The following is a 6910-nucleotide window of genomic DNA, read 5'->3' as shown; positions in this document are numbered from 1 at the left end:
TCAAAACCACAAATTTATATATTGTATAATGCAAATCAATCATTTTTGCAAGAAAAAAAATCTATTTTATAACACACCAACACCGCAATGTTCATCATAAGTTGTCTTCAAAATGCGTTATTGCATGTCCCGTTTCTTTCGGGTTTGTTAACGTTGCAATTCTGGTGAAAAATACATCAACGTTGTAACATTTCGTCAAACAAAAGCACGGAGCTGAATAGCATACTCCATCAACTGCAGCCGATCCGGGTATGAAGGCAATGGATCGTGTCACAACGAAAAGGGATAGTCCTCTTTGACAGATATATTAAAATACACAAATCAGATGTAAAATGAACTACATCAAACTCACATCAGCTGTTGGAATATGTAGCCAAGAAAATGACAAATCGTTTTAAAAATCGCAATCTTGATGCACCCATGTTTGTCTACCAAAAGCCAAGGTTTTCTATAGACCGAAATCCCTACCCATTACATAGCGTAAAATTTTGCTTTAGTTGCAGTAGGCCTAACGCACTTGAGAGAAATATCTGATAAGATATGATTAAAGCCCATCAAAAGTCCTTGCCATTGCTCAGTAGCAGTTTGTAAAAAATTAAAACTTCTTTCACATGATCAGCATTTAAAATGTGTTCTTTTCGATTGTGAAAAAAATTTCTGTGTTACACATTGGTTGTGAGAAGCTATTTTAAATGTCAAAAACGGATTTTGCTTTTTGTTTTAACAGCTTTGAAAAGCGTTGACTTTTTAGCATCTTTTTGCAAGTCTTTGTGATGTACTTGGGAGGTTTTCTTATCATGAACATCTAGATCTACATATGGCGGAACAGTAAATCCAAAAGACAAGGCCACTTTTGTTAGATCCAGAGTTTCTACATTGAACGTAGACTTGAGATGATGCGAAGCATATGACCGAATGTAAGCCTTGTACGCTTCTTGCGATGACTTGTGTAGAAAATAGTTTTGTTGGATGATTCGCTGTATTTCATTTTGGACGTTGACTACTTTCGGTGAGAAAAGGTCTGATTTATTTACAAGCACTTTCTCTTGACGAAGGTATTGCAAAAACTCCAACTCTTCAGGACGCAAAACCAACACGGATTGAGCTGATGATGCATTGGGACCTTGAGTTGCAGAACAAAGTCTACGAATGTAATCTTTTGGATGATCAGCTGGCTCATACTGCACAAGCCAATCCACAGAAGGAATGTTCAGTTCTCGAGCAGCAATGTCAGTGGAAAGAAGTATTCCTTCCTCGGCATTACAGAACTGAACAAACGTTTTCGTTCTTTTTACTTGTTTCTGCTTACCATGAATGCATACGCAAGAGATATCCAAGAAATTTAACATCTCATAATGAAACTGAACACTCATGCAAGACGACAAAAAAATAACAATCTTTTTGTCTCGATATCGACGTAAAAATGAATACAAGACTAAAAATCGCTTCTCCGATGGGCAAACAATGTATGTTGGTTTCACTCCAGCAGCAGAGGGTTCAGTATTTGACTTATCTTCACAAATATATAGAGGAAGCTTCTTTAAAAACAGTGTAGCCAAATTGTCAATGTTCTTCATTGACTCAGTATTAAACAACATGGTTTGACGTGTTTTAGGCAACAATTCATGGATTTGTTTCATTTCTTTACCTAATTTGAGATCAATAATACGATCAGCTTCATCAATTATAAGGCATTGTAAATTACGATAGACAAATTCCTCTGTGTTTAAAAGATGGTACAGTAATCTTCCTGGAGTAGCTACAATTATATTTATGCCATAAGTCAATCTCTCAATTTCTGCATTTTTGCTGTTCCCTCCAATTATGAGCCCGTAAGTGTAAGAGTGATGCTTCAAAAGTTCTTGCATTACTGTATAAACCTGCACAGCAAACTCGCGAGTTGGAGATATGATAATCGCACCAGTTCCATTTCTTTTAGCAAAGTTAAGTTTATGAACCACTTCAATAGCTGGAATAAGAAATGCTAATGCTTTCTCACTTCCACTTTTAACAGTGGCAAACAAGTCTCTTCCTTTTAGTAAAGACGGTATTACTTTCATTTGGGTTTCTGTCATGTGTGTGACCCCCATATCTGCCACACCATTTAATGTTGAATCGCATACACCAAGAAGTTTCAAAGATGCAAATGAGGACTTTTGATTGGAATTTCCTTCCAGAATTTTCACCTGCAAAGAACTGTTCGGAGCTGTTGAAACTTTTAATTGAGGGGTGCTGTGCACAAGTTTCAGTTTGTTTGATTTAACAAAGCTTTTTCCCAACTTACTACTTCGATCTACAAGTATGGCATTGTCTTCTAACCAATTTTGCCCATGTAACGTTCCATAGGTATCAGTTGGCAAAGATTGTGATTTATCTTCGAGAAGCCTTTTTCTCAAGAGTTTTAATTGCTGCTGGCGAGCTTTCTTTAAATTTTGACTTCTTTTCACTTTATGCATATGATCTGGCATGTTAAATTAGTTACCTAAGTGATGTACAAATTATCTGAACAATCCAAGCATCTAAAACAATAAATACGGTACCAAACAAAACTGAGTAAGAAATTACGAAAACTACAGATCTAGCAAAAAGACTCAAAGACGTTATATATATAAGTACTAAGTAGCCTATGTATTATGAAAAAGTAAATATACAAACAGCAAAATTATTCTAAAAAAAAATGGTGAGTTATGCACAGATGAGAAAAATGTGCAAACACACGGTATTAAATTCCTATTTTTCAAGTCTTATATCACAATAACTGGCTTTGATCTCCGAGTAATATTGGTAAGGCAAGGTTGATTACAAAATTAGATTAGGAGTAGGCTAAGTTTTGGTATTACAGTAAGAAAAGGCCTAGGGAACCTGAACTTGCAATCAATGGATTAGGGTAGATGCAGTATCGTGCTATCCAACGATAGTAGAATTGTTAAAATTCGATCAGAAATGAGTAAACTGCAGCACATTTGGTGGAGGCACTATGAAAGTTTTAAAAATCCATCATCAACCTTGTCAGTCTTATTTTGAGAGTTGAGACTGAAAATACAAAACCAGCGCTTCCCACTGCTCTAAATATGCTGCTGATGACCTGTTCTCACGAAACCCATCATGTTTGTGCTAGTTTTGGAATTTTATGTTGAGCTGTATCAGTAACTTTTTGAATCAAAGAAAGGTTACCAACTGAAGAAAAAAACTTAAAACCGAGATGTGGTAAAAAACCCAGTTTTTCCACATATATCTGGGTCATGCTGTTTTTCGACACTTTTGTCACTGTTGATTTACTCAAGCTGAATTTGAAAAAAAGGATTTGCAGTGACAAAGAAAAATGCAGAGAATTTCTGCCGGCAAAACAATAAATGTGCTGAAATTTATCAGACATATTATTGGGTTTTTTATGTGGATATATTTAGTGAGTTAATTTAAAACATTTTAGACGCTTGACATTTGTCACATTAAAAACTGGGAAGCAGCTGACTCGATGACTGATATAGTCTTTCGCTGCTTCCTGTCTGTTGTGGTATTTAGATAGCTATGGTACTATTTTATTCGTATTGTGTATAATTGTATCGTACTATTGTCGCAACAGACAAAATAAAAGGTTTTCTCTCTCTCTCTTCCTAATAAAATAAATCAGTAAAAATTGAGCTTTTTTGCAGTGATCTGTCCGACTGCCCCTGATTTCAGTTGATTTGAGAAGTTCACAACTGCTTTCTTCAACATTTTGTCAAACACATGCCTGGACTTAATACTTCATGTGACTGATCTGTTTAATTGTAATCCGTCGTTTAATTTACTCGTAATTATTCTTGTATCACTTTCTCAGTTTGTGCTTTTCAGTCCGGAGTGTCGTTATCTTGTTAAAGTTAGCTACAGTGTATAGTCAGATTTATCTTAAAATTTTCATTTTTTAAGTAATTCCTGATAAGGACACAAGGACGTAAACGTTTGAGTTGATTTTTTATTCTGTTACATTGTTTTGTTTGTCTATGGTTCAACAAAACAAACTCTCTACCAAAGCTTTATCTAATTTTTTGAAGTAAACAAAAATTCTTATCTTGCTCTCTGTTTTTTGGTAATGTACGTAAAAAATTGAAAAACGGAAAAGTTTTCTCTCTTCCGATCTATTTATAAAATAATGGTAGATACCAGTGTTGACGTCGAGTCGTATGACGTTATGTATTATTTACAAATTCCAATTTTACATGTTGCGCACAACAGAGCAAGTAGGGTGGGATGATGAGATCGCAACAGTGGCGTACCGTGATCACTTTGACAGGGTGTTCAGTGACGGCAAAGCAATAGCGGGGGGCCTGGGGGCCTCCCCCAGAAAATTTTTAAAAGTAACATTGAATTTGGTGCGTTCTGAGAGCATTTTCAGAACAAATTCTGAACATGAACAGAACTGACAAAAATAATGGGTGCTCTTCCACAAGACGCCCTGTTGGTCAGCCGGACAAAATGATGACGTTTTAGTACGTCCCACACATTGGAATTGACTATTATAAAGGAGGAAATGCGGGGTGGAAATGCAATGAAACACACAAGAAGGAAATTGTCTCCCATTTATTGATTTGTTGTTCAATTTAAACAAATTTGCTATCGTTGAAAAGCACAAGCATAGATCTAACCAACTAAGTTAATACCATGTCCCAAAATACTACTAGCTCCATCTGGTGGCCACCTAAACTTGACCAAATTCAAACCATTATCAAAAGTTAATTCAAACCATTATCAAAAGTTTATTTGCAATGATAAAAACATTAAACGACAACCAATTAAAAGAACATGTTACTGTTTATTCAAGTGCTAACTTTCATTTTTATATCTTATTCAATATGCGCGCAATCGTTGTTCGAAGACAGCTCCCCAACGAAGCTTTTGCCCAATGCATTTCAATGGCGAATCGATCGTCTTCCAGTTCACGCCCTGAGTGATCACGATAATTAATTGTCTCCCATTTATTCATTTCTTGCTCAATTTCAACAGATTTGCTATCGTTGAAAAGCACAAGCATAGATCTAACCAACTAAATTAATACCAAGTCCCAAAATACTACTGGCTCCATCTGGTGGCCACCTAAACTTGACCAAATTCAAACCATTATCAAAAGTTTATTTGCAATGATAAAAACATTAAACGACAACCAATTAAAAGAACATGTTACTGTTTATTGAAGGGCTAACTTTCATTTTTATACCTTATTTAATATATGAGCAATCGTTGTTCGAAGACAGCCTCCCAACGAAGCTTTTGCCCAATGCATTTCAATGACGAATCGATCGTCTTCCAGTTCACGCCCTGCGTGATCAATGGCGAATCGATCGTCTTCCAGTTCACGCCCTGCATGTTCACGATAATTAATTGTCTCCCATTTATTCATTTCTCGCTCAATTTCAACAGATTTGCTATCGTTGAAAAGCACAACCATAGATCTAACCAACTACATTAATATCAAGTTCCAAAATACTACTAGCTCCATCTGGTGGCCACCTAAACTTGACCAAATTCAAACCATTATCAAAAGTTTATTTGCAATGATAAAAACATTAAACGACAACCAATTAAAAGAACATGTTACTGTTTATTGAAGGGCTAACTTTCATTTTTATATCTTATTCAATATGCGCGCAATCGTTGTTCGAAGACAGCCCCCCAACGAAGCTTTTGCCCAATGCATTTCAATGGCGAATCGATCGTCTTCCAGTTCACGCCCTGCGTGATCACGATAGTTAATTGTCTCCCATTTATTCATTTCTTGCTCAATTTCAACAGATTTTCTATCGTTGAAAAGCACAAGCATAGATCTAACCAACTAAATTAATACCAAGTCCCAAAATACCACTAACTCCATCTGGTGGCCACCTAAACTTGACCAAATTCAAACCATCATCAAAAGTTTATTTGCAATGATAAAAACATTAAACGACAACCAATTAAAAGAACATGTTACTGTTTATTGAAGGGCTAACTTTCATTTTTATACCTTATTTAATATATGAGCAATCGTTGTTCGAAGACAGCCCCCCAACGAAGCTTTTGCACAATGCATTTCAATGACGAATCAATCGTCTTTCTGGATTCACATTGCGTGATCGCGATAATTAATTGTCTCCCATTTTTATTAAAAAAATGCTAATGTCATAGAAAGGATTAGGATCAGTCACACAAATAGCCTAATTGGTTGTGTAATGGCTTGTCCGAATCAAGTAATGTAACAAACACTGATCAATAGGAAAGCGATGTGTGCTCTAGAGCGGTGTAGAACTTTGATCCTTTGGAAGGTCGTGGAAGAATTCTTGTCACTCGGCCCTCAGTCGACATCAACTGGCAAAGCTCGTTTGAGGAAGCAAGTGATGTCAGCTCCAAGTGCAGGAGCCAGAAAATTGTTCCTATTTGGATGGAGAAACCTCTGCAAATAATAAAAAGCAACAACAACCAGCGAGACAGTGGGTGCGGATACTTATGTTTTGTTCAATGCTTAGCCAAGAATTTTTTTCACAACACATAGGCTAAGCCTAATAAATCTAGGCTTAAATATGGATCAAAGGTAAGTAACGAAACCGTAATGAAATGACTTGGGCTTGCATTCTCGTGTTCTTTTATTACCAGACAAGTCTTTTTCCCAAAGGCATCTGTGTGTGTAAACAAAATGATTCATAGGTCCAAACCTTAAACGTTGACACACAAAAATCATGTTACAAACGTAAGTTAAAAAAATTATTTTGTTTCATCTGACATTGCACTTTTGTTAGCCTAGTTTGTTTGGTATAGAATAAATATCACAAAGTATGTGGGCAGCAACTCTTTTTTATCATTAGGTAGCCCTGAAAAGGGCTGTTTTTTTTTTTGGCAAATGGACGATGTGGCGGCTACAGTAAGGGGTAGGACTCCCTTATAACGCGGAGAACTTCCG

The 6910-nt window shown here is 36.2% G+C and overlaps 1 pseudogene; it reads right to left on the bottom strand.

Moving 5' to 3' along the window:
* LOC145764838 (uncharacterized) lies at positions 1–2509 on the bottom strand (annotated as a pseudogene).
* Positions 2510–6910: the final 4401 nt, after the last annotated feature.

The sequence above is a fragment of the Aplidium turbinatum genome, chromosome 2, assembly GCF_918807975.1.
Source record: "Aplidium turbinatum chromosome 2, kaAplTurb1.1, whole genome shotgun sequence".
Lineage (NCBI taxonomy): Eukaryota > Metazoa > Chordata > Ascidiacea > Aplousobranchia > Polyclinidae > Aplidium > Aplidium turbinatum.
Note: the sequence above shows the minus strand (reverse complement) of the source record. Positions and strands in the feature narration are given on the sequence as shown.